This window comes from Brienomyrus brachyistius, unplaced genomic scaffold (genome assembly GCF_023856365.1).
Source record: "Brienomyrus brachyistius isolate T26 unplaced genomic scaffold, BBRACH_0.4 scaffold48, whole genome shotgun sequence".
Taxonomy (NCBI): Eukaryota; Metazoa; Chordata; class Actinopteri; order Osteoglossiformes; family Mormyridae; genus Brienomyrus; species Brienomyrus brachyistius.
In genome coordinates, this window is record NW_026042323.1 from 66,889 (window position 1) to 86,362 (window position 19,474).

General features: G+C 50.5%; 1 protein-coding gene and 1 long non-coding RNA gene across 15 annotated transcripts in view; both read left to right on the forward strand.

The window, feature by feature from the left end:
- LOC125723384 (NACHT, LRR and PYD domains-containing protein 12-like) overlaps window positions 1-19,474 on the forward strand; it is a 169,041-nt gene that overhangs the window by 48,283 nt on the left and 101,284 nt on the right. The window lies entirely within an intron of this gene.
- On the forward strand, window positions 18,599-19,341 carry LOC125723441 (uncharacterized). The gene is made up of 3 exons (XR_007386896.1): window positions 18,599-18,709; window positions 18,835-18,877; window positions 19,294-19,341. It is a non-coding gene; the product is annotated as an uncharacterized LOC125723441 (long non-coding RNA).

A 19,474-nucleotide genomic window follows, 5' to 3' on the forward strand; every position in this document is an offset into this window, starting at 1 on the left:
CCCCACTGAAAACGGTCTGGTTATGCCCCCGTCAGACTGAACAGGAAAGTGCCCAGGCAGCCTTGCCACCCCCACCCGACTGTAATAGGTCTGGTTATGCCTGCGAGAGACAGAACGGGCAAGTGCCCAGGCAGCCTTGCCACCCCCACCCGACTGTAATAGGTCTGGTTATGCCCGCGTGAGACAGAACGGGCAGGTGCTCAGGCAACCTTGCCACCCCCACCCCACTGTAAAAGGTCTGATTATGCCCCCGTCAAACAGAACGGGCAGGAGCCCAGGCAACCTTGCTACCCCCACCCCACTGTAAAAGGTCTGGTTATGCCCGCGTGAGACAGAACGGGCAGGTGCCCAGGTAACCTTGCCACCCCCAGCCCACTGTAAAAGGTCTGGTTATGCCCCGTCGGACAGAACGAGCTAGTGCCCAGGCAACCTTGCCACCCCCCACCCCACTGTAAAAGGTCTGGTTACGCCTGCGAGAGACAGAACGGGCAGGTGCCCAGGTAACCTTGCCACCCCCACCCCACTGTAAAAGGTCTGGTTATGCCCCTTCGGACAGAACGAGCTAGTGCCCAGGCAACCTTGCCACCCCCACCCCACTGTAAAAGGTCTGGTTACGCCTGCGAGAGACAGAACGGGCAGGTGCCCAGGTAACCTTGCCACCCCCACCCCACTGTAAAAGGTCTGGTTATGCCCCTTCGGACAGAACGAGCTAGTGCCCAGGCAACCTTGCCACCCCCAGTCCACTGTAAAAGGTCTGGTTATGCCCCGTCGGACAGAACGGGCAGGAGCCCAGGCAGCCTTGCCACCCCCACCACCCTGTAAAAGGTCTGATTATGCCCCGTCAGACAGAACGGGCAGGTGCCCAGGCAGCCTTGCCACCCCCACCCCACTGAAAACGGTCTGGTTTTGCCCCCGTCAGACAGAACAGGCATGTGCCCAGGGTCCCTTACCCCCCCCCCCCCCACCACACTGTAAAAGACCTGGTTGCCCCCCGTCTGACAGAATGGGCAGGTGCTCAGGCAACATTTCCACCCCCACCTCACTATACAAGGTCTGGTTTTGCCCCCGTCAGACAGAACGGGCAGGTGCCCAAACACCCTTGCCACCCCCACCTCACTGTAAAAGGTCTGGTTTTGCCCCCGTCAGACAGAACGGGCAGGTGCCCAAACACCCTTGCCACCCCCACCCCACTGTAAAAGGTCTGGTTTTGCCCCCGTCAGACAGAACTGGCAGGTGCCCAGGCAGCCTTGCCACCCCCACCCCACTGAAAACGGTCTGGTTATGCCCCCGTCACACAGAACGGGCAGGTGCCCAAACACCCTTCCTGCACCCACCCCACTGTAAAAGGTTTGGTTATGCCCCCGTCAGAGAGAACGGGCAGGTGCCCAAACACCCTTGCCACCCCCACCTCACTGTAAAAGGTCTGGTTTTGCCCCCGTCAGACAGAACGGGCAGGTGCCCAAACACCCTTGCCACCCCCCACCCCACTGAAAACGCTCTGGTTTGTGCCCCCGTCAGACAGAACGGGCATGTGCCCAGGCAGCCTTGCCACCCCCCACCCCACTGAAAACGGTCTGGTTTTGCCCCCGTCACACAGAACGGGCAGGTGCCCGAACACCCTTGCCACCCCCACCCCACTGAAAACGCTCTGGTTTGTGCCCCCGTCAGACAGAACGGGCATGTGCCCAGGCAGCCTTGCCACCCCCCACCCCACTGAAAACGGTCTGGTTTTGCCCCCGTCACACAGAACGGGCAGGTGCCCGAACACCCTTGCCACCCCCACCCCACTGAAAACGGTCTGGTTTTGCCCCCGTCGGACAGAACAGGCAGGTGCCCAGGCAGCCTTGCCACCCCCACCCCACTGAAAACGGTCTGGTTTTGCCCCCGTCAGACAGAACGGGCAGGTGCCCGAACACCCTTGCCACCCCCACCCCACTGAAAACGGTCTGGTTTTGTCCCCGTCGGACAGAACAGGCAGGTGCCCAGGCAGCCTTGCCACCCCCACCCCACTGAAAACGGTCTGGTTTTGCCCCCGTCAGACAGAACGGGCAGGTGCCCGAACACCCTTGCCACCCCCACCCCACTGAAAACGGTCTGGTTTTGTCCCCGTCGGACAGAACGGGCAGGTGCCCAGGCAGCCTTGCCACCCCCACCCCACTGAAAACGGTCTGGTTTTGCCCCCGTCATACAGAATGGGCAGGTGCTCAGGCAACATTTCCACCCCCACCCCACTGTAAAAGGTCTGGTTTTGCCCCCGTCAGACAGAACAGGCAGGTGCCCAGGGTCCCTTACCCCCCCCCCCCCCCCTCCACATTGTAAAAGGTCTGGTTATGCCCCCGTCAGACAGAACAGGCATTCGCCCAGGCAGCCTTGCCACCCCCACCCCACTGTAAAAGTTCTGGTTGCTCCCCCATCGTACCGAAGGTGCAGGTGCCCAGGCAGCCTTGCCACCCCCACCCCACTGAAAACGGTCTGGTTATGCCCCCGTCAAACAGAACGGGCAGGAGCCCAGGTAACCTTGCCACCCCCCACCCCACTGTAAAAGGTCTGGTTGCTCCCCCGTCAAACAGAACGGGCAGGAGCCCAGGCAGCCTTGCCACCCCCACCACCCTGTAAAAGGTCTGATTATGCCCCGTCGGACAGAAGGGGCAGGTGCCCAGACAGCCTTGCCACCCCCACCCCCGCTGAAAAAGGTCTGATTGCTCCCCCGTCAAACTGAACGGACAGGGTCCCAGGGACCCTTGCCTACCCCACCCCATTTGTAAAAGGTCTGGTTGCTCCCCCGTCAGACAGAACGAGCCGGTGATCAGGGTCCCTTAACCCCTGGCCCTCCCCATTCACACTGTAAAAGGCCTGCTTACTCCCCCGTAGGACAGAAATGGCAGGTGCACAGGCAGCCTTGCCACCCCCACCCCACTGTAAAAGATCTGGTTGCTCCACCATTGGACAGACGAGGCTGGAGGCCAGGCAGCCTTGCCACCCCCACCCCATTGAAAACGGTCTGGTTATGCCCCCGTCAGACTGAACAGGAAGGTGCCCAGGGACACTTGCCACCCCCACGCCACTTGTAAAAGGTCTGGTTGCTCCCCCGTCAAACAGAACGGGCAGGAGCCCAGGCAGCCTTACCCCCCTACCCCACTGTAAAAGGTCTGATTGCTCCCCCTTCGGACAGAAGAGGCAGGTGCCCAGGCAGCCTTGCCGCCCCCACCCCACTGTAAAAGGTCTGGTTACACCTGCGAGAGACAGAACGGGCAGGTGCCCAGGCAGCCATGCCACCCCCACCCCACTGTAAAAGGTCTGATTGCTCCCCCTTCGGACAGAAGAGGCAGGTGCCCAGGCAGCCTTGCCGCCCCTACCCCACTGTAAAAGGTCTGGTTACGCCTGCGAGAGACAGAACGGGCAAGTGCCCAGGCAGCCTTGCCACCCCCACCCGACTGTAATAGGTCTGGTTATGCCCGCGTGAGACAGAACGGGCAGGTGCTCAGGCAACCTTGCCACCCCCACCCCACTGTAAAAGGTCTGATTATGCCCCGTCGGACAGAACGGGCAGGTGCCCAGGCAGCCATGCCACCCACACCCCACTGTAAAAGGTCTGATTGCTCCCCCTTCGGACAGATGGGGAGGTGCCCAGGCAGCCTTGCCACCCCCACCCCACTGTAAAAGGCCTGCTTACTCCACCATAGGACAGAAATGGCAGGTGCCCAGGCAGCCATGCCACCCACACCCCACTGTAAAAGGTCTGATTGCTCCCCCTTCGGACAGATGGGGAGGTGCCTTGGCAGCCTTGCCACCCCCACCCCACTGTAAAAGGTCTGGTTATGCCCCCGTCAGACTGAACAGGAAAGTGCCCAGGCAGCCTTGCCACCCCCACCCGACTGTAATAGGTCTGGTTATGCCTGCGAGAGACAGAACGGGCAAGTGCCCAGGCAGCCTTGCCACCCCCACCCCACTGAAAACGGTCTGGTTATGCCCCCGTCAGACTGAACAGGAAAGTGCCCAGGCAGCCTTGCCACCCCCACCCGACTGTAATAGGTCTGGTTATGCCTGCGAGAGACAGAACGGGCAAGTGCCCAGGCAGCCTTGCCACCCCCACCCGACTGTAATAGGTCTGGTTATGCCCGCGTGAGACAGAACGGGCAGGTGCTCAGGCAACCTTGCCACCCCCACCCCACTGTAAAAGGTCTGATTATGCCCCCGTCAAACAGAACGGGCAGGAGCCCAGGCAACCTTGCTACCCCCACCCCACTGTAAAAGGTCTGGTTACGCCTGCGAGAGACAGAACGGGCAGGTGCCCAGGTAACCTTGCCACCCCCAGCCCACTGTAAAAGGTCTGGTTATGCCCCGTCGGACAGAACGAGCTAGTGCCCAGGCAACCTTGCCACCCCCACCCCACTGTAAAAGGTCTGGTTACGCCTGCGAGAGACAGAACGGGCAGGTGCCCAGGTAACCTTGCCACCCCCACCCCACTGTAAAAGGTCTGGTTATGCCCCTTCGGACAGAACGAGCTAGTGCCCAGGCAACCTTGCCACCCCCACCCCACTGTAAAAGGTCTGGTTACGCCTGCGAGAGACAGAACGGGCAGGTGCCCAGGTAACCTTGCCACCCCCAGCCCACTGTAAAAGGTCTGGTTATGCCCCGTCGGACAGAACGGGCAGGAGCCCAGGCAGCCTTGCCACCCCCCACCACCCTGTAAAAGGTCTGATTATGCCCCGTCAGACAGAACGGGCAGGTGCCCAGGCAGCCTTGCCACCCCCACCCCACTGAAAACGGTCTGGTTTTGCCCCCGTCAGACAGAACAGGCATGTGCCCAGGGTCCCTTACCCCCCCCCCCCCCACCACACTGTAAAAGACCTGGTTGCCCCCCGTCTGACAGAATGGGCAGGTGCTCAGGCAACATTTCCACCCCCACCTCACTATACAAGGTCTGGTTTTGCCCCCGTCAGACAGAACGGGCAGGTGCCCAAACACCCTTGCCACCCCCACCTCACTGTAAAAGGTCTGGTTTTGCCCCCGTCAGACAGAACGGGCAGGTGCCCAAACACCCTTGCCACCCCCACCCCACTGTAAAAGGTCTGGTTTTGCCCCCGTCAGACAGAACTGGCAGGTGCCCAGGCAGCCTTGCCACCCCCACCCCACTGAAAACGGTCTGGTTATGCCCCCGTCACACAGAACGGGCAGGTGCCCAAACACCCTTCCTGCACCCACCCCACTGTAAAAGGTTTGGTTATGCCCCCGTCAGAGAGAACGGGCAGGTGCCCAAACACCCTTGCCACCCCCACCTCACTGTAAAAGGTCTGGTTTTGCCCCCGTCAGACAGAACGGGCAGGTGCCCAAACACCCTTGCCACCCCCACCCCACTGAAAACGCTCTGGTTTGTGCCCCCGTCAGACAGAACGGGCATGTGCCCAGGCAGCCTTGCCACCCCCACCCCACTGAAAACGGTCTGGTTTTGCCCCCGTCACACAGAACGGGCAGGTGCCCGAACACCCTTGCCACCCCCACCCCACTGAAAACGCTCTGGTTTGTGCCCCCGTCAGACAGAACGGGCATGTGCCCAGGCAGCCTTGCCACCCCCACCCCACTGAAAACGGTCTGGTTTTGCCCCCGTCACACAGAACGGGCAGGTGCCCGAACACCCTTGCCACCCCCACCCCACTGAAAACGGTCTGGTTTTGCCCCCGTCGGACAGAACAGGCAGGTGCCCAGGCAGCCTTGCCACCCCCCACCCCACTGAAAACGGTCTGGTTTTGCCCCCGTCAGACAGAACGGGCAGGTGCCCGAACACCCTTGCCACCCCCACCCCACTGAAAACGGTCTGGTTTTGTCCCCGTCGGACAGAACAGGCAGGTGCCCAGGCAGCCTTGCCACCCCCACCCCACTGAAAACGGTCTGGTTTTGCCCCCGTCAGACAGAACGGGCAGGTGCCCGAACACCCTTGCCACCCCCACCCCACTGAAAACGGTCTGGTTTTGTCCCCGTCGGACAGAACGGGCAGGTGCCCAGGCAGCCTTGCCACCCCCACCCCACTGAAAACGGTCTGGTTTTGCCCCCGTCATACAGAATGGGCAGGTGCTCAGGCAACATTTCCACCCCCACCCCACTGTAAAAGGTCTGGTTTTGCCCCCGTCAGACAGAACAGGCAGGTGCCCAGGGTCCCTTACCCCCCCCCCCCCCCCCCTCCACATTGTAAAAGGTCTGGTTATGCCCCCGTCAGACAGAACAGGCATTCGCCCAGGCAGCCTTGCCACCCCCACCCCACTGTAAAAGTTCTGGTTGCTCCCCCATCGTACCGAAGGTGCAGGTGCCCAGGCAGCCTTGCCACCCCCACCCCACTGAAAACGGTCTGGTTTTGCCCCCGTCATACAGAACGGGCAGGTGCTCAGGCAACATTTCCACCCCCACCCCACTGAAAAGGTCTGGTTTTGCCTCCGTCAGATAGAACGGGCAGGTGCCCAAACACCCTTACCACCCCCACCCCACTATAGAAGGTTTGGTTATGCCCCCATCAGACAGAACAGGCAGGTGCCCAGGCAGCCTTGCCATCCCCACCCCACTGTAAAAAACCTGGTTACTCCACCATTGGACAGAGGGGGCAGGTGCCTAGGCAGCCTTGCCACCCACACCCCACTGAAAGGGTCTGGTTATGTCCCCGTCACACAGAACGGGCAGGTGCCCAAACACCCTTGCCACCCCCACCCCACTGTAAAAGTTTTGATTATGCCCCCGTCAGACAGAACGGGCATGTGCTCAGGCAACATTTCCACCCCCACCCCACTGAAAAGGTCTGGTTATGCCCCCGTCAGACAGAACGGGCAGGTGCCCAGGCAGCCTTGCCACCCCCACCCCACTGTAAAAGGTCTGGTTTTGCCCCCGTCAGACAGAACGGGCAGTCGCCCAGGCAGCTTTGCCACCCCCACCCCACTGAAAACGGTCTGGTTTTGCCCCCGTCAGACAGAACGGGCAGTCGCCCAGGCAGCTTTGCCACCCCCACCCCACTTGTAAAAGGTCTGGTTCCTCCCCCGTTAGACAGAATGGGCAGGTGCCCAGGTAGCCTTGACACTCCCACCCCACTGTAAAAGTTCTGGTTGCTCCCCCATCGTACAGAAGCGGCAGGTGCCCAGGCAGCCTTGCCACCCCCACGCCACTGTAAAAGGTCTGGTTATGCCTCCTTCGGACAGAACGGGCAGGTGCCCAGGCAGCCTTGCCACCCCCACCCCACTGTAAAAGGTCTGGTTGCTCCCCCGTAGGATAGAAGGGGCACGTGCCCATGCACCCTTACTCCTCTGCCCCCACTTATCTGTCTGACTTAGATAAATTGATACATAGATAGATACTGAACCCCTCCCACGCCCGGCTGGCAAAAGCCACTAAATTTATCTGCATGCATTATCATTAATAAACGTGTAAAAATATACACAGACATCCATTGACAATCCACCATTGAATTCATTATCTATTGCACATTCTATAAAGTGACTGTAGTCAGTTATAATGTCTCTCTATCAAGCTGCTGCCATATTTCTTACATCAACTGGACACGTCAATTCACAGAAAAGCGATCATTCCGGAAACAATGTGTACTTTTTAGGGCCGCCACTAGGTGGAGACAAAACACAGATTACTAAATAAAATAGGATCAGAATTAAATTATAAGAAAGCGGATCTATGCGCGATATAAAATACCATGATTACTCCATTTTAACGGAAAACTTCTTTTTATTCAAGTTTGTCATTAGCAGTCATTTGCGTTCTTTCACAATAAAAACAATTTTATTAGCCATAAATTATCAATATATTTTGCAGGAAAAGACATCGCGCCGCTGAAATTCAGCACTTTTCCCGTTTTAGATGAACGTGATGTTGCCGTTTCCTGCCGGCGACCTTTTAAAATCCACGACAGCAGCGGTTAGATGCAGCGTGTGCAGCGACCATATTTACGGACAAAATCAAGCTGCTGACTAAGACTTAGTCTGTGGTTTATTAATTCATAAGTAACAGCATAATTCTACATTATTTGTGCGGGTAAAGTGTTACCGATGAGAGAACACTTTGAAAATCAGTAAATAACATTTTCTCTTGCCTTGACTCTAAATCAGACCTAGACGTGTTTGAGTAGATTACCAGGTTTCCTCTGGTTATTGCACTTACCGCACACAATATGAAGAAAATGTTAGTGAACCGAAATCATCATGCAATGAATTAGCATCCTGTGAGTATCAAGTGCTGCACCCCATACATTAGCAATGGGCATCAGATAACTGTATTCAACAGGGTGAGGGGTTATTCAGGAAGGACGAGTGTATTATTATAAAACAGAGTGATAAATCAGCTTGTTTAAGCAGTTATTACTGTATGTCTTGTTCAATAATCCAACATACTTTCCCAGCTGGCAGCTTTCAAAGAGGATTGACCTCATTGTTACTGTAAAACTCGACATTTATGAAGGCCTCTATACCTTAACAAGCTTACGATTAAGTGCAGCACGGCCCTTGATGTCCTGTCTGGATGTCTGGAGGTGATTTTCTGTCCTGAGTTAGATTAAATGCATGAATCCATTTCCAAAAGCTGTTTATCTGGGTCCCCGCGATGGGGCCCCTTGGATATGGTGCCAGTATCTCACAGGCCTTGGACACCGAATCACTCAGGCATTTCTGAGTCGCATCTTTATTTAGCCTGATCTTTATTTTTTGTCTAGCAAATTTAACACAAACCAGTGTGTGGCCTGAATGACACACTAATGAAAGCTAATTCAGTGGCAGGAAAAGGTTTCCCGCTTATTTACATATATGTCAGAGGTTCACAGAGCTGCCAGCTTTGGTCTCCTGGCTGCTGTAACATTTTCAATTCGAGACAAATCTGCACACGCATTTACATGTATGTAACAGTTTTAGTACCTTGTAAATAGTCTATAGGATTTGCAAGCTACCCAAACGCCTTTGATGTAACTAAATATAAATTTATAATAGAATAATATAGAATTGCCTATCCCAGGAACAACAGGCGCAGGCGGGAACCAACCCTGGGGGGAACCAACCCTGGTCGGGAACCAACCTTGGGCGGGAACCAACCCTGGGCGGGAACCAACACACCACAGGGCGCACACACTCACACAGCCACACTCACACAAGTACAGGGCAAGTTTAGAGACGCCGATCAGCCAACCCTGCACGCCTTTGGACTGTGGGAGGAGACCGGAGCAGCACTGAAACACCTCGCTCCAAACGGGCTTCAGTGCAGGTAATATATTTATGCAGTGTTATGGCGGGGTGTCTGTGATGGGGGGTGAGAGGTGGTGTTCAGGCTTAATCCAAAGTAGATTAGTGGGTCTCATTAGGAACAGTGACTACCTGCCCTATACAGAGAAGGTGAAGAGACTGGTGGGATGGTGCAGTGACAACAGCCTGATCCTGAATGTGGAGAAGACCAAGGAGATGATCATGGACTTCAGGAGGAAACAGCCCAGTCATTCAGCACTCGTCACTGACAACAGTGCTGTGGAGGTGGTCAGCAGCGTCAGATTCCTGGGGGTGCAGATAACTGACAGTCTGGACTGGTCACCAAACACAACATCACCAGTTAAACGGGCTCAGCAGCGTTTGCACTTCCTGCGCCGGATGAAGAGAGCTTTCCTCTCCCATCCTCAGCACCTTCTACCGAGGCACCATAGAGAGCGTGCTGACCAGCTGTATCTCCATCTGGTTTGGCAGCTCGAAAGCCTCAGACAGGAAATGGCTGCAGAGAGTGGTGAGGCCTGCAGAGAGGATCATCGGGACTTCTCTTCCATCCATCCAGGACATTGCGCACAAACACTGTCTCAGCAGAGCCCGTGACATCATCAGAGACTCCGCCCACCCCCACCACGGACTGTTCGCCCTGCTGCCCTCTGGGAAGAGGCTTTGCAGCATCAAGACCAGGACAGTCAGAATCTATAATAGCTTTATTCCTCAAGCCATTAGACTCCTGAACTCTCAATACCTCAAGGCAGCCCCCCCCACCCCAGACTCCGCCTCTCTCCATCCATCCACACGTCACTTTCCAGAGCTGCTTTTTTTCAATTGTCTAGTGCAATATGTCTGAAACGCTGATGTACACTGGTGTTTGCTGCTATAGTGCTGTTGATATATTTTTATGCATATTCTATGTTAATTCCACTTTATATTCTTTTTTAATTCACTCTGCTGGGCCGATGAGTCAATGCAACGTAATTTTGCTCTGATGTGAACTAACCGGTGTATGTTCTGAATGACAATGAAGTAGCCATTCTATTCTATTCTATTCTTTTCTATGTCTGGATAAGTTTGGGCTGGAATACAGAGAGAAGAAGTGGCCAAAGCAGTGAAGGTCATGAGTGGCAGATGCTCTGGGGTCCAAACAGGAGTTAGAGAGGTTGCCAGATATGCATTTTATGTTCACTGCAGCCCACACTGTTTGCATCTTGTCATTGTTGACTGTGTGAAAAATGTCCCTGTAGCTGCATGTTTTCTTCTCTTTGCTGGAAAGACTGTATGTGATCATGTCAGGCTCATATGTTCACAAGAAATGGCTGGAAGTACAGAAAGAAATGTTCAGTGGGGCCCAGGGGAACTGCAAAGGCTCAGTGAGACTAGATGGGCCTGCTGCCGTGCTGTGTGTAGTAACCTTACGGAGAGGCTGAGTGCTGTACTAAGGCTGCCGGGAGAGATTTTAGATGATGCCGATCCCCAGAGAGCTGCAGAAGCCAGAGGACTGCAGTCTCAGATTGACTTGAGTTTTGTAGGGCTCCTTGTAGTGTTCAGAAAGGTGCTCGGTCAAGCAAAGTTTCTGCCAGACGTGCTCCAGTCACCTAAGGCTGATCTTAGCAAAGCAGCCGACCTCACTGACACCCTCAGAAAGACCTTTGAAGAACATAGCAAAGAGGACAGCTTTACTGCGCTGTGGGTACAGTGACTGAAACATGCAGTGATCGCCGCATTTCTGCCACTGTCAAACCAAAAAGAACCAAACACACCTCAAGCAGACCACATGATAGTCAGTCACATCTACACCTGGACAGCAAAGACATGCTAACAGCAAAGACGCCTTCAGAAAAGGAGCATTTATTTCCGCCATGGAGTCCATGATGAGGGAGATGGACCGGTGCTTCTCAAACTTCAGCTGTAACATAATGAGCAGCATACAAGCACTAAGCCCATCAGATAACGACTCTAAAAGGAGGAGCTGCTTTTGTTAGTGGCTCAGGCAGGTGGCTCTGATCTGCAAGGCTTGGAAAGTGAGATACAGCAGATATAAAGACTGGAAAGAAACAGAGCAGATAGTAAAGTGAAGCCATGCAGTCTGACAGAGTCAGTGAGGATCCTGGCTCCTTTAAGGACGTCTTCTTTGGACTTTATCCTCTGTGTCAGATTGCTGTTGTTTTCCCAGTGAGGACTGCAGGCTGTAAGCGCAGCTTTTTAGCGGTGAAACTTGTAAAAAATCACCAGCGATCAGCCGTGGCAGATGAGCGTTTGTGGAATCTAGCTGATCTCAGCACTGAGAACCAGCCTGCAAAAGCACTTAATGTAGATGTTTGTGAAACGTTCTGCTGCTCAGCACAACAACCGTCGCCTTAAGGCGTCTTAAGAAAAATGTGGTCACTGTAAAAGTTAGTGCACCACCTTTTACACGGTGGAGACTGAATACATCATTACTAGAGTTATTTTTAGAAGTTATTAAAAAAGATTGGACAACATTTATTGAAACAAATGACCTGCCTGGTATCTCTGCTTACAGACTCTGGGAGACGTCAAAGGCTGTAACTGGAGGTAGAATAATTTCATATTCAGCAGACAAAAGGAAAAAGGGAAAAGCTCTCGAGACAGAACTAGAACAGAAAATTAAAACTTTGGAATCAGCACATGTTTCCTCCCAAGAAAAACACTGAGCTGAGAAAATGTGAAATGGAATTGCAAGAATTAAGAGACAAAAAAACTCTTTCTGTCACAGGTATGTGCTCCATGACATGATCGATATGGACTCCACACTCCCTTTCCAGTGTGTCACTCTCCCTTTCCAGTGTGTCACTCTCCCTTTCCAGTGTGTCACTCTCCCTTTCCAGTGTGTCACTCTCCCTCGTGTTTTCGGATCCGAAAGCTTGTGGTTACACACCAGCTGCCACCTGTTGTTATCCTGTAACATGAATGATTCTGTATTTGAATCTTTTCATCCTCAGTCTGAGTCTGAGTTCCTCGAGGAAAGTCATCAAGTGGTCAAGAACCTATGAAGGAGATCAGGGGCTTGTGGTCTGTATGCACCGTGACGTCCAATCCCAAGAGACATATGATCATTCACTTACAGGCCCGTGTCACACCAAGGGCCTCTTTTTTGATCAGTGTGTATCGGGTTTCACTGGGAGTCAGACTCCTACACAGACATGTACATCACTGGTCTGTATTCTCCATCCGGATGCCTCTGCATTAGCCCTCCTCCAAGGCTGTATGACGATGCATCTGCTGACACAGGAGTTTCTCTCTTTTGATCAGTGTGTATCGGGTTTCACTGGGAGTCAGACTCCTACACAGACATGTACATCACTGGGCTGTATTCTCCATCTGGCTGGGGGCAGCCAGGGAGAAAACCTGCCAATGTAGTTCACCATCCCCACAATGCGTCTCACTCCTTCAGTACTCTGAGGTTTGGGCATGTTGATAACGGCTTTAATGTTGTCGGGATTCACCTCAGTCCCTGTTACGCTTATTTTATGTCCCAGGAACTTCACTCATTCACTCTGACCTCACAGTGTTCATTTAGAGTGAGGTCTGCATTCTCAAACTTCTGGGGAACTTTGCATATATTTGCCAATTACCAAAATGTCATCAGTATAGCACATTGTTCTAGGTATGCCTGAAACAATCTGAGAGATTCTCAGCTGAAAGTGCTCGAGTGCCGAGGAGATCCCATAAGGCAGTCTGTTAAAACGGTACCTGCTGAAGGAGTGTAATGAAGGTCATCAAGGGCTCGGAGTCTTTATATGAGAGTATCTGCCAGAATCCCGATCAGGCATCCCGTTTGGAGAACTCTACTGCCCCGTCCAGTTTGGCAAGTGTGTCATCCACAGCTGGGAGTATGTGCCTCGTTCAGCAGACACTTCCATTGAGTCTTGTTAGGTCCACACAGATCCTAATATGAGGCAGAGTGGGCTAAGCCTCGGAAGATCGGAAGGTTGCTCGATCCAGCCTGGCTTTGGCAGAACAGCCACATGTCTCTGGGCCCTTGAGCAGAGCCCTTAACTCCCAGCTCCATAGGTGCCACTGCAGGTGGCTGCCCTTTGCTGCCAAGCCGACTCTCACCTCCATGTGTACAGAGCTCCATGTCCAGGGGCTGACAGTGCATATGGTGATGCCACCTCAGCTAACTCTGTCTTATAATACAACTTCCTGCTGATTCACTTGCCTGTTGATTTCGGCTGTTAAAATTTGCTCTCTCATATATTATAATGTGTTTAATAATAAAATACTCAGCCAGGGCTTTTGGTTTTGAATACGTCCATTTCTTTCCACTCAGGCTACCCAGATACTCGTCCAGTCCCTCGTCATCTCACGCCTGGACTACTGCAACTCGCTTCTAGCGGGTTTACCACTGCGTGCCATCTGTCCCCTCCAACTGCTTCAGAATGCAGCTGCTCGACTTGTTTTCAACCTTCTAAAGTTCCCACACCTTTCCTTTGCTACGCTCTCTCCACTGGCTTCCTGTAGCTGCCCGCATCAAATTCAAAACACTGATGCTCACATACAAAGCCAAAAATGGTCTGGCACCATCCTACCTAAAAGACCTCATCACACCCCGTACTGCACCCCCATCTCTCCGATCCTCCAGCACTGCTCGACCGGTCCCTCCACCCCTCAAGGCACAAGGACGACACACATCTCGGCTCTTCTCTGTCCTGGCACCCAGTTGGTGGAATGAACTCCCCCTTGATGTCCGAACAGCAGAAACCTTGGCTGTCTTCAAGCGACAACTCAAAGCTTTCCTTTTTCAGAAATACCTGAAGTAGTACTCTGTATTCTTACTCAGCTCTTTTCCGTGTGTGTGTATGTGTACAAAAAAAAAATAATTATTGTTGCACTTTCTCAACAGTGTTCAGATAGATGGTATTCATAGCCTGGGTCCTTATTGAGCTAGTATCGGAAAAATTCATCACAGCGTCTTAAAGCACTTATGTAAGTCGCTCTGGCTAAGGGCGTCTGCCAAATACTGTAAATGTAAACGTCTCTGCAAACTATTTCTGTTCCTCAGACAAAACCAGCGTGTCATTGCTTTTCTCCCCAGTCATGTACAGCAGCGAGTTGAATGGTCTTCCTAAGTCTTTTCAGATATTCCTGAAGCTCCTCAAAATCACTCAAAGCATCGTAGGCACTAAGTCCAGCTGCTTGGCCTGTCAAAATTGAAGCTTCCTGGAGGTTCTACTGAAAATATCTGCTCCACCTCTCATGTTATTTTCTTTGCTCCCCTCTTGGAAACGCATCTGTAAGCTGGCCAGCTCCCTCACTTACTGTAGCAGGCCCTAGTATTGCCAGATCCTCTGTATTTCCTCTGACCTTCAAACTAATGTTGGTTTTCTACTCACGGGCTCCTGCTGCCGATCTTCTGACCCCATGTATAATATTCTGCTGTGAATCTTAGAATTTCCAACAGACCACGACCACAGATGCATTCAGACTCAGCCTTTTACTTCTGTATCCTCTGCTTTTCCTGTATCTCCCCTTACCACTATACTTTAGTGCCCCCTAGTGTCCTGACATGGTTCTGTTATAAGAGTTGGTGGTGGTTATAATCAAACCCAACCCCCCGGCCGGCAACAGAATAATTCAGCCCTGTCATTTTTATGTCTTCTGTAAATATAAAACTTACCAAAGAATAGTGTCAGAATGGCAGGATGCACCTGTGTGTATGCAGACAAGTGTCCATGTTTTATACAGTCGATGTGTCAAAGTATATTCACAGACAAAAGAGGCTCACACTGAAACATAACAGAAAAGAGTTATAACTTTCTGTTTAAATTTCTCAAAGCAAAAGAAAGCTTAATTTATCATTAAATTTTGGAAATATACAGTAACATTCTAAATGTCTCAGACTGTTTAATATATCGATCACTTTAAATTTGTATTTCTGATGCACGTCACACCCAGGGTGAACCCCTGCCCTGTGCTGGCTGGGATGGGCCCAGGCTCCCCTGCAACAATGACCCGCATGTGGATGGATGGACACTGTATGTACATTAGTCAGCCACATATGCTGTATGGCTTTGTTTTCCGGACAGTCTGGGCTACTCAGATATGTCATAATCTGATGTGTAAATGCTGACAGTCTTGATATCCTTATCAGGAAAAACTACTTGTGCATATAGATATTTCTCAATTTTTAGTCTCATCTAATATAAAAATTGGGCAATAAAAAGCTTATTTTAGTTTATGGTCCACTGGATAAACACAGACATTACAGACGGTTTTAGAGTCTAATGCTGAATGTTGTTTGCTGTCATTTTTCTGCCTGCATATGCTGTGACTGGTGCAGTGAAATTTGAGAATGTGTTTGTGGTCAGTATCATAGCCTCAGACAACAAACCAACGCTGTAGCGTGTCACTGTGTTTACATGTGGGAGGGGTTCCAGTTACATAATGGGCTCGATCTAATTCAACTGTTTTCAACTGTTTTTATAAACTTTTTTGAATACATAATGCAAAAATATGAAGGAATTATCTTCTTAATAAACAGCATATTGCATTTTTTTGAGTGAATTTCCATTCCTTAATTTATAGGCTTATAACGATATAATTAATAAAATTAGGGCAAACATGCTGTTTTTCTTCAAAAGTCCATGAAACATTGAAAATTGTTTTACTCTGTCGTTGGTATGTATAAAAAGTCACTAATCTGTTTAGAATAAATGTTTGTTTCCAGTAAAATTCTCTGGCTTCTTTTCCGAAAAGTGGCTCTTCTCAGTTCGGTTGCCGACCCCTGAGCCAGACTGACATCCACTGAGCTGGACAGAAGCATCTGTCGTGAAATTGCTAAGTGTGGCTGCATATCTAAGCTTTTCTGTCAGTGTTCAGGTAAACAAACTATGTATAGAAATGAGGTTTTCCTTTGGATAAGCAGACAGATGAAATATCTGTGTTCAGTAATAAAACGAGTTGAATAAGTACCTCTGACTGTCAGTCTCTTTCCCATGCGCTCATGCTTTGTGTGGCTCTGCACTGCCATCTGCTGACAGAATAAAGTAGCTGCACCCAAGACATGCTAAAGTCATACTGGAGAATTTCCACAGCAATATGACATGTTCATCTTCATTATAACCACATTCACGGTGCCTCCTGCTGACAGGCTTGATCGTAGCACATTGCTATGAGTCTTCAATCAAACTGACACAAATGTATAATATTCATGGTAACTGATATTGTATTTCTCTCCCAAAGCACCTTCTGAAGTAAGAATTGTGCTTTTGGGAAACACAGGTTCTAGGAAGAGCAGCACAGAAAATGTTATCCTGGGGGAAGAGAACGAGTCAGTGAAGATGGTACTGAAGTGGTTTGGGGAGGAAGCCCTGAAACACACAGGTGTCCTCTTCACACATGCTGATGAGCTTAAAGAAAACCAAACCACTGAGGAATATGTGAAGGAGAACAAGGATCTGAAGGAACTTGTTGATAAGTGTGGATGCCGAGTCCATGTCATTCACTCTAAGCACTGGAACAGAAAAGATAAAAATGCTCAGTCTGCAGATCATGGAACAACTACAGCAAGTAATGATAGAGAGGAGAGAAGCTGGGGAACCACAGGCTGTTCAGACACTGGAGGAAATGAAGAACTGGCTGTTAGAACAAAGATCATCACACCTGATCAGGAACCAGGCGAGAGTCAGGAAGACCTTCAAGCTCTGATGGAAACCTGGATGCATCAGAGTGCAGGAGTAACAGCCTTCAGATTAAACAGCTGCTGACAGCTATAGAGAACATGGTGACAAACAATGGCAGCAGTCATTACACAAATAAATCACTGCAGGTCATAGCAGAAATGGAGGTGAAAACGACAAAAGAAGAGATGGATGAGAGAGGAGAGGAAGCAGGGGAGTCTGAGATCAGGAGAAGAGCAAGAGAGAGAGTGAGCTGGGGCATTAGGGGCAGCAGGAGCTGCTGATGCTGGGGCAGTTGGGCATTAGGGGCAGGAGCAGTAGTAGGAATAGTGGGTGTAACTGCGGGGGGTTTGGCTGCAGCAGGAGCCATAGGAGGGGGGGGGGGGGCTGAAAGAGGCAGAGCTGCAGCCAGAGCAGACAGTGCAGGAGAGACTGCAGACAATGCAGCTGAAGCTGTGGCAGAGATGGCAGGAAAAACTGCGAAAGAAACTGGGGAATCGGGGCAGAGACTGAGAACAGCAAAGGAAACACCTTATAAAACACTGTAGTGGGTCACATGCAGGGAAGCAGCCGCCTGAGTGATAGATGCAAGTAAATAGCTGCTGCATTAATTATATGCAAGGAAAGAGCCGCTTCATTGGTTAAGCTGCAGGCAGGCAGGACTGTCTACTGTGACAGAAGTGTGGGGAGCCACACAAAAGCCAGTGAGACCTGGAGAATAAGCTCACACACAGCTTCAGCAGGACTCTGCTAAGACGGGATGACTCTGCCCAGCATGAATGGGGTCAACTGTGATCAAATGCTGCACGTGAATCGGGGGGTTTAACCGGCATCCTACCCACATATTTTACATACATGGGCACCGACTGGGGGCATCAAGAATAATTTACTGTAAGAAGCAGTGATAATAGAAAATAATGACAAAACATTTCTTCTCAAAGTATTATTAGTTATGTAATTAATGTCATCTAAAGATGAATGTCACTAATATTGTTTTTACAATTCATTAGCATATTTTTTCAAATAAAAATCTATACTTTTCTTCAACACAACGTGCAGCTTCTATCCCAAGCACAATCCACATTATTACTTAAAAGCTTATTGACCCTCTGATTCTGGTATCACTTACTTTTCAGTCATTTCAAGTAAACATTATCTGTGCTGTATTTGTATGATGAAACCAATCCTTGAGTCCAATATAAAATAACTGAAATAAACACACAGTCATGCAAACTTCAGCACTTTGTTTTTCAATAAAAGCTGCAGCATCAAATCCGGCCAGTTCTGATCTGCTTGCCATTTTTGCCTAAAAACAAATGCTTGTGTTATCAAAAACTATGTCATATAGCTATATTCCAGATTTATTACAGCCAAACACATCTGGGAGCTCCGAGGAACCTCCTTCTCCTTACATTTCCCTCCTTCTCACTCTTCCCTCAAATACTGTTACATTTGTCTTTTTTCCACACTCACACCCTATCTTGATCATACTCTGACTGCATGGCATCCATATGCAGGGCAAACTATTTTACAGTCTTATCTTGTATAATATGACATAAACATTGAATTTGATTTTTTTATTTTCACATCCGAACACAACGCACGAACATGAAGGGATGCGTTTGCATTTGCAACCAACCCCTCCGCAAACCCCCCTGCGGAATACTGGCCACGGACCAGGGTGGGAATCCCCAAGCTGGAAGACTGTACTGTGTCATGTTAACGTTAGCTAGCTAGTTAGCATGGATACAGAGTGCACCGGACTAAAACTATAAAACATTTGCAGCCATTAACTTATAGGTGGTAGTAACACGGAAATGACTCTTTCTGCGTCAAAATAAGGTAACTCTGTGATTTTGATACTTTATCATTTATACTTAACTGTACCTTCCTCCCATTCCTCTGTCTCTGCTTATTGACATTTAGGAGAGTGTCAGATATAAATTAACGGTGCAAAATTATCAAAGACAGACACAACAATGAAGAGATGACAAAGACACAGTTTGAAAAGTAAGTATATGTTTTATTGTAAAGCTCATCCTATTTTAACTTAGCCTATCTTATGATATTTTAACTTAGCATATCTTATCATATGTTAACTTAACCTATCTTATTATGTTTTAACTTAGCTTATCTTATCCTATTTTAACTTATCCTATCTTATCTTATCTTATCCTATCTCTTTTGTACATTAACACTTAAACAGTATCTCTATTATCCCTCCGTCCCCGCCCATAACCCACAAGTCCATCAGGAACATCACTATTATCCCTCTGTCCCCGCCCATAACCCACAAGTCCATCAGGAACAATGTCTCTGCAGTCAGTCCTCCTTCTCCGGCCATATCCCATAAGTCCATGGATCCTTGTCAGGAGTTGCTGTTCCGCCGATCGCTGACGCTGCCCCTGGCCTCTCTCTGGTTGTAGATCGCAGGAGCCGTTGCTGTCCGGACGACGGAGGAACTTCAGCTGGGGCCTCCTCCTCCTCGTCGCTCCTTCTTCCTCCAGCGTGGGTAGCCTGTCCCTCCCGCTCCACGGACGAACCCTCTGGCCCTGGTGATTTTCTTCTCTTCCAGTCTGGACAGCCGATTGTTAAAACAAGGAAAGA